The sequence below is a fragment of the Periplaneta americana genome, chromosome 15 (assembly GCF_040183065.1).
Source record: "Periplaneta americana isolate PAMFEO1 chromosome 15, P.americana_PAMFEO1_priV1, whole genome shotgun sequence".
Classification (NCBI taxonomy): domain Eukaryota; kingdom Metazoa; phylum Arthropoda; class Insecta; order Blattodea; family Blattidae; genus Periplaneta; species Periplaneta americana.
Genome location: NC_091131.1, coordinates 107,313,410 through 107,322,712, shown reverse-complemented (window position 1 = coordinate 107,322,712; position 9,303 = coordinate 107,313,410). Strand labels below are relative to the sequence as shown.

The following is a 9,303-nucleotide window of genomic DNA, read 5'->3' as shown; positions in this document are numbered from 1 at the left end:
TTCGTGACTGTATATACTAAACTGTGCTTAGACTGTCATATAAGTTTCGACGTCGATAAAGATACGAGTATAAAAAAAAAGATACATACATTTCTACGAATATACGAAACTATATCGACGAAAACTGTACGAACAAAACGAGGAAAAAAGCAAAGCTGAATTTCTACAAGGCAATGGCAGTCTCGGAGATCATGTATGGCAAGCGAATTATGGATAATAAAAAAAAAAGATAAAAGTAAAATACAAGCAGTATGTTGGAAGCAAATAAATCTTCTTCCCAGTAGCCTTGGAAAGTGCATTTTTATGTTTGGTTGTACCAGGACGAATAGAAGGAATAGTGTACGCATTCAGCGAGTTCACACGGGTCCGCAGCAACGCGGCGCTTCTATCGCGAAACTCCTGACTTGGAGGAAGTTCACAGTTTTTTTACGCTAAACGTAGTCCTTTTTAAAAGCAAATTTCTACCATTTAACCCGTCTATTCGTAACTTTAGGAATACCTGCATAGTCCCTTATTCATAATTAATAGCCTTCTCTCAGTTAACACTATTATGAACGTTCGTAACAGAAAATACAATGGAATCTGAATCCTTCTATTCGTCCTGGTTGTACTGCTATGTTGCGATATGAAATATTTCTTTTCGTAGTTCACTGAGTGCTCACATATTTTGCATGCAAGTACTTTACCGTCAGTAAAAAATACGTCGGATCCAAAAGTATTAATGCAATTTATTGCGTAAAGGAACACTGATTTCGGCATCTTGCTGCTAGCTACAACAACGTCGCAATGAAAACTGAAAGAAAAATAACCTTTAAAAATAACGTTAGACCCGCACTCATTGTTGCTTTGTCAAATAAACACAAGCGATAATGAAAACTCTTACTGTTATACATTTTTGCACGGCAGCACTCCATTGTTGCAAAGAGAATATGAACTGACTGAAAGACAATAATATACATTCAGTGAAGTCACTTTCATTGTAGCGGTTATAGAAATAAATTAAAATATACCTGTAGGCAATTTTTAATAATAAATTAATAAATAATAGATAAGTAATCAAATAAAGTCAAAAAAGGATTTCTTTTGTAAATTAGGCATTTATATTAAAAAAGGCAGAAAAGGGCAACATAAAACTGTGACGTTTCAATCACAAAGGTATAATTCGTACAGATTTACTTTCAAAATGAAGATAGATTAAACACATTTAAAAAGGCATCCTGCCAAAGTTCCGGTCTCAGCTTATAACTGTTACAGATAGAAATAAACCCAAATACAGCATAAAAAGTCTTCCTTGTAGGCTATGGGTAAAAGTTTATAGGTTGAAAGTAATTGCTTGTGTTTTTAAAATAAGGTTCTTGTACCTTCTACTGCAGTACTGTAATGAAAATAAATAAATAAATAAATAAATAAATAAATAAAAAATAAATTTTCTAAACATATGTATGTATGTAAGCATGCTGATAGTGTTACAAATATACATATTCGTGTCTGTTTAGCAAGCACGAGTCACAAGTTACCATGCACATACGTATGCATGTATTTCTTTGCAAATCTGACTTCTGTCTTTGTTCTTGCTGCGTTAGTGTTGTTTGAACTTTCTCAAGGGAGACATTTTTGTCAAGAGTTCTCGGATTTATTCCGTACCATGGGAGGGGTTGTTCACCCCTGTGAGGGGGGTGAGAGAAGGCTCTTCCTGTGCAGGGGGTTTTCTAGTTTCTGTAGCGTAAATCTGTTCGCCGTGACGACGCTAGCTGCAAGATAAACACAAAAAGAGGAGGAGAAGAAACACTTCTTCAAATAAGAGAGCATCAACTTGTTAACTTGCGAGGATAAACACTCCCCGCTCGGCTCGAGCGTGAGGGACATTTCGTCAGACCGGGGAAATTCAGTACCAAATGAATCCAGCCAAATTCAACATGTAATACTCCTCCTCCACCTCCTTGAAACTCAAGTCCTGTGTTCGACATCCAACTGATATCGAATTATGGAATGCAGTAAATGCGAAGTTCGAACCCTGGTTATGGGTTTTAATTCTTTTTCTAGCCTCTGCTGGCAGCGTTAAAATGGTTCTTCTCTCTTCACTTCTTCGTCCCTACTCTGAATAAAAATTATAACTTTAGAAATTTGAGTGTTTGTTACATTAATAGTATTAGTATTAATAATAATAATAATAATAATAATAATAATAATAATAATAATAATAATAATTATTATTATTATTATTATTATTATTATTATTATTATTATTATTATTATTTATATGTAATCATTTACACTGCAAGTGGGCAAGCACTCGGTGGCAGTGGTATACACAATATAAACAGTACACAAGTTCTGGCGTCTTGTCAGCTCATGTGAGTTGTGTGGGAGAGAAAAAAAATTGTGACGGTGTCGTGTATAGTTCCTGGGGTAGCTCAGTCGGTAGAGCGTTCGCGCGCTAAGCGAAGGGTCCCGGGATCGATACCCGGCCCCAGAACAATTTTTCCTTGAAATTATTCAAACCTGCTTTACAGGGAGCTACTACCTGAAAGCCAGATTTGTATAATACACAATAAAATTACAATACAATTATACAATACAAATACAATTATATACACAATACAATTTAACACAATAATTACAATTAATAATAATGCATAAAATAACCTAATTAATAAGTGAACCTAATTTTACAATACAACCTACATATGTATAGGCACTACATAAGTTTCAATAGTCTTTAACTTTACTCTCATCTCACTCACTGTAGTGGCACTATGACGCATTTCACTGACACTTTAGGACACATTTCACTGACACTATAGAACACATTTCATTTGCACTATAAATTATCACTGACCGGAACTACACACTGCACTGTAAAACCATAACTTCACTGACTAATCACTCTTCACTGATACAACAGCTCAAATAAGACAAATACTTAGACCATTATGCATACTTATAAACAGAACTACATTTAAGCTAAACATTTCTAGTTTAGGACCCTCTTAACCGCTATTTTTTAATAATTTACCATTCAAACCAAGGGAGTAACTCGTCAGACTAAATAAATGTTAAATGTCACCTTAATTTTAATTTAAACTTTATACACAACTTTTAAGTTATTCTTGAATCTCCTTAAGGAAGGACAGCCCTCAAAGACCGCTGCAGGTAGGTCATTCCAAACATTTATAGTTCTATTTCAAAATGAGAATTTACCTACATCCGTTTTCTGTTTCCTACATTTGATTTTAAAATCATGATCGTTCCTACCATAGTACGTTGGCTTTTCTAACTGAGCAGTTATGTCTATCCATGCTTTCTGACCTAGATGTGCTCTATACAATGATGTTATTCTAGTTTTCGTACGTCTGTTTTCCAAAGTTCCCCATTTAAGTTCGAATAATAATAATAATAATAATAATAATAATAATAATAATAATAATAATAATAATAATAATAATAATAATAATAATAATAATAGCAATACTACTACTACTACTACTACTACTACTACTACTACTACTACTACTAATAATAATAATAATAATAATAATAATAATAATAAATAATATATTATGTTCGATAAGTGTGCTTAAAAGGACGTTTTTTTCCGACGTTTTTCATCGGTTACTAGTGGATATGGGAGACCAAGATATGTGCTGCTATGTTTGTGATATTTTAAAAATCCCACACAACGCACGTACTACTAATTTGCTTGAAAACTGAGAAATTATTGCTATTTTTAACTTCTAGTTTTGAGAATTTTTACACCCGAAAATTTAGAATTGTCAACGATTGTTCAAAAGTTTTTCAAAAGACTAAAGTCAATACCTGATTCTTTCTTCTACACAAAAACTAGCTGCTACTTTTTGCAACTGTGCCTTTTTTTTCAGGTATTAGTACTCTCAGAAGAGTTATCGCGGAACGATCTATTTCATGACTGACGCCATCCAATGTCAAAGTAGAAAGAAGTGATTAACTATTTAACTGTTTACTGTAAAATAATGATTTTAAAACTTGCAGATAATCCGTTTTAAAGATAACTTACTGTTAAGATTGTTAATTTTGCTTTCTTGTCACGGAAGCCTGAGTAAATTCCAGTCACAAAAAGAAAAAACACGTCCTTTTAAGCACAGTTATCGAACATAAATTATGAGCTCGGCTTCAGGCCGGGGATGCGATAAGAAATGCCATACGTCTGACTTCTTTTGTAACACAAGCTGCACAAATAAGCATAACTATAACAAATCTGGTATCCTTGGATATTATAATACCGGTAATTAAAAAGTCCATAAAACATGAAAATATGTGATACTCAATTTTTGAATTTTGCGCGGACAGATAGCGAAAAAAAATCATTGTGCGCGGGTTCGATCCCCGCTTGAGCTGATTAACTAGTTTGGGTTTTTCCGAAGTTTCCCCCTACCGTAAGGTGAATGCCAGGTAATCTAAGACGAATCCTCGGCCTCATCTCGCCAAATACCATCTCCTCATCACCAATCTCATCGACGCTAAATAACCTAGTAGTTCATATAGCGTCGTTAAAAAACCAACTTAAAAAAAAACAACGTTGTTGAGGAAAGATCCGGTTGCTTCCATCTTTGTTACTAATGACAGAATTGTTAGCTTGTTTGGAACATCACGCATACCGAACTCTTTTAAACAATCTTTGCGTTTTAACGAAGGGATTTGTAATCCAGTAAGTTTTAACCAAATAAACAGGCTGCACAAGAGAATACTACATGTTTTCTGACTTATCACTACGAACATTTTGTAACAATAAATGACTATAAAGAGTAGAGAGTCATGTTTTTTTTTCTCTGTTCATGACGGCGGGAAGGGAACATCCCATGCACCGCGACCTGAGGTCTATTTTGGGCCCAAGGAATGAGTTGCATGCCCACCAACCCCACCTACACCGAAGCGAACTAACCGCTAACACCCTCACGACCAGTCCAGCCATCCTTCCAAACCCGTGTACCATCCTACGCTAACAGCCTCCTCACACTTTCTCCTCAAACGGTCTGAGGTGTAAGCCCCCTCTCCCGTCGGGCCACCAACTACCACTTCTTGTCATCCGTTAGGCCGGCCGAAAGAGTGAGCAGCTTCGGAGGGCCACCGCGCCGCAGGCGCGATCTGAAAGCCAAGTTAAGACGACCAGAAATGAAGAGGAGAGGATGATAAGGGAGGAAATGAAGTGGCGAGAATGAGTGGGTTTCCATACGCCTGATAAAGTTACCTGATATTCATTCATAGGAGTGAGGGAAAAAACCCGAAAAAACTTCACCCAGGCAACTTGTCTTAAGCGGAGAATCAAACCCCAGCCCGCTGGGTTCGGGAGCGAAGACGCTACCACGACATCACAGCGGTGAACAGACACTCATGTTATTTCAGTCGTAAACACCTGTACTGATTCTTCGTGAGCCACTACGATAATAATAAAATCAAACTTAAAGACTGACTTCCGCAACAAAGTTATAATTGATTAAAATGATATATTGCACAATTGTATTAAGTAATTTAAAATGTCCAATACAATTGAATAAAGAAAACATTGAACATAATATTAGGAACATAATATTTTAAATTGAAACGTCTACAGTTGTCAATTAATAATTGGGCAAGAAAATTTGGGCTAAATATCAATCCAGATAAAACCCAAGCCATTCTCTTGGGGCAGCAAAGGCTTTTATCCTCCATTAATATGAACACCCTTCAACCTCTCTCTCTCTCTCTCTCTCTCTCTCTCTCTCTCTCTCTCTCTCAACAACAAAATAATTCCTTTCAGTGCAACTGTAAAAACCTCGGCATCTATTTCGACTCTAATATGAACTGGAATATAGAAATCAGATATGTCTGTAGAAACGTTTTCTCTATCATGCATTCTTTGAAACGCCTGAAAAATTTCCTTCCTACTAAACTCAAACAAATTCTAGTACAGACCCTTGTAATGCCTCACTTTGACTTTTGTGATGTTTTATATAGCGATCTAAGTGCTGAACTTTCTCAAAAACTTCAACGTGTACATAATGTCTGCGTCCGATTTATTTTCAATATCCGCCGAAATCATCATATATCGGAATATTTTCTACGACTCTCCTAGCTCCGTTTGCAAGGTCGACGTTTAGTACATTCTCTTTGCCTGCTATATCGAATTATACATGATTCCACACCCAGCAACCTTGCCTCTCGGTTTACTCTCCTAGCTTCACATCATAATCGTAATACACGTTCACAGCACAATCTGTTGCTATCAATACCACGTCATCAGACATCTCTGTACTCAAGTTCTTTCTCAATAGCCATGGCCCGCTCATGGAATTCGCTGCCGCTCGAAATCAGGGGTAGTCTTAGTCCTCAGTTGTTTAAAATTAGTTGTTTAGAACTATTTTAAATGCACAGAATTAGTTTTTTTAGGTATAATTTTTATTTATTATTATTATTATTATTATTATTATTATTATTATTATTATTATTATTATTATTATTATTATTATTTTATACAGTCATTAATTTATTTTCTTCCATTAACACTTATATCTAGGTAATTGTCATTGTCTCAATGTAACACGTGCTGTGCTGATCATACTAATTCTACTATTCCTTTAGTTGTGAGATTATATTCATATGTATTAATTCTTTTTTTTTAATTTAATACTTGCATAATAGAATGTATTTTCCTGTTTGTGATTATGTACTCAGTCTCTTTTTTATTATATATATTTTTTATTATTGTTATTTTAAAGTTAATACTGATTGTGTATATGTATTCAATTTCTCTTTTTTACTTAATTATGTTTATTATTACTTTTAAATTAATATTTGTATACCGGTATGTATTTTTCTGTATGTAATTTCATCCTGGTTAAGTGGAAGAGAAGGCCTGATGGCCTTAACTCTGCCAGGGAAAATAAAAACTATTACTATGTTCAATATTTACTTCGTCTTGTGATTGCACTGCTTGTTGGTCTTCACGGTGGTATTTTACTGGATTACAGACACAAAGAGAAGAAAAAATAAAAGACATAACTCGTTCTTGTCCCAGGCAGCTCAATTGGATTTAGATTCTTTAGGAGCGCCAGACTGACACACACACACACAAACACACACACACACACCACAAAGAGCGCATTATTTAACACTGAAATACAATCATTTTAAATCCAAGCCCGGCGTAACCAAGGCAACAGTGACAAATGACTGCAAGGCTGTCAGAAAACAGAGAAGTATGAGAAATTTCTCATATCAGATATTACTTTCCGTGTTATATTGAGTACGGGATTGCTTATTGTAATGAGAGAAAATGCCTTTTTACCTGTTTGCATGCAACTAATAAAAATTGATTAGTGGCCATAGCGGTGCCATTGGCAGTGCCAGGCGAACAAAACGTTAATAGCTTATCCTCTTTAAATACAACGCGGAGGGGATTCCCCTATTCCTACCTCACCCCCTACCCCCGAAAAAATGGAAATTAAAGTTATAAATCATGTTGATAAACGGGTGAGAGAGCGGACAGTTGAAAATCCTAGATAATATTAGTTACGTGGTAATAACGCGCGGTTACCATTAGCAGCAACGGATTGCTACCCGTCCCCACCCCTCGCAACCACTTGCACCCCGCTCATCCCTGTATAACCACTTGCCCAATACAGGACGGTTTTTGTGGCTCCAATTAAACCACGATTCGTGTTTAAATATTGTTCCATGCTGCCTCAACGTCGTCGAAGTAACACGTATGATGTTCCATAACAGTGGGTCGAGAGATGAGGATAACGAAGCCATGATTTCAAACACTGAAGGCTGCCTTCTTATGTTGATACACACTGGCTTATATCGTCAAGTAACACGTAGTTAATAGGCCTACTAGACTTAGGAAATGTATACAAATACATATGTTTATTTAATGGACATTCTTCTAAAACCCTACATACATTTGCTGACCATTTCTTATAGCTCAAAATAAATCCAGATTTATTTATCATCATCATCATCATCATCATCATCATCATCATCATCATCATCTTCACTTCATGGTTTAGGCCTAGTGCCTGTTTCGTCTTCACATTTTATTCACTTCCACCTCTTCCTAGGACGTCCGACATCTATTTTGCCTTTAGGTTGGTATTGTTGTATCAGTGCTGGAATTCTTTCATTATCCATTCGAGACAGGTGTTCTTTCCACTTTTCTTTATAATCTTCAACTTTTTCGTTTATGTTGTATATATTTAATTCTTTACGGATATCCTCATTTCTTATCAGATCCCTTCTTGTACATCCCTTTACTCTGCGAAGAAACCTCATCTCTGCAGCGTGTAATTTACTTTTATCTCGTTCTTTAATTATCCATGATTCGCTTTCATATGCTAACACGGGTAATGCCATAGTTTTATGGAACTTTAGTTTTGTTTCTTTTCTAGTTTTATTTTTAAGTGTTCTATTTATTGCTCCGCATATCCACTGAAATTTGCTTATTTTGTTGTCAATATCTCTATCTACGTCATAAGTTATATTACAACCTAAATAATCAAAATGAGATACTTGTTCTATGGGCTTATTATCAACTATTATTTTTGTACGAATTGGAAATTTACCACTTTGGGCCATTACTTTAGTTTTATGAGTTGATATGCTCAAATTATAGTTTTCTTTTCCTAGTAGGTGTAGTTTGTGAATGGCATATTGCAATTTTTCTTCATTGTCTTGTATTAATGTTACATCATCGGCAAACATTACAACATTTAAAAATGTATCTTTAGGCTACTAATCTTTATACCTGGATTCACCTCCATTTTCCATTCTTTAATTAAGTCATCTAGATATATGTTGAAGAGACTAGGTGATAGGCTACAACCTTGTCTGAGTCCTTGATTTATTCTTATTTCTTCTGTTTTCGATGTTCCTGTGTTTATTATTATCTTTGTATCTGTGTAGAGGCATTTTATTATTTCTATCAAATGTGGAGGTTAACCTTTATTGTACATTATTTTCCATAATTTGGATCGTTCTACACAATCAAAAGCTTTATCGAAGTCAACGAAATCTATTTATTACATTATGCATATTATGAGGTTTTCTACCATTAATGCGTGATTTATTCTATTTTTAATTTTCAAGAGATATAGTGAGCATATATCGTTATTATTGATAGTATTTATTACACGTGCAAGACGCGTTTTACAGTTAAACAAAATTATACATTGTGACTCAAGGGGTAGTATTATGGACTATACTGACTAAGGAAGTTCACACAAACACGCATCAAATTTTTAACAAGTCTTGGGATACAACTGTTTGAATGTGGCAAGAAGGAAAGACAAA

General features: G+C 35.1%; 1 non-coding gene across 1 annotated transcript; it reads left to right on the top strand.

The window, feature by feature from the left end:
* Positions 1-2,403: 2,403 nt before the first annotated feature.
* Positions 2,404-2,476, top strand: TRNAS-GCU (transfer RNA serine (anticodon GCU)). The gene has a single exon. It is a non-coding gene; the product is annotated as a tRNA-Ser (tRNA).
* Positions 2,477-9,303: the final 6,827 nt, after the last annotated feature.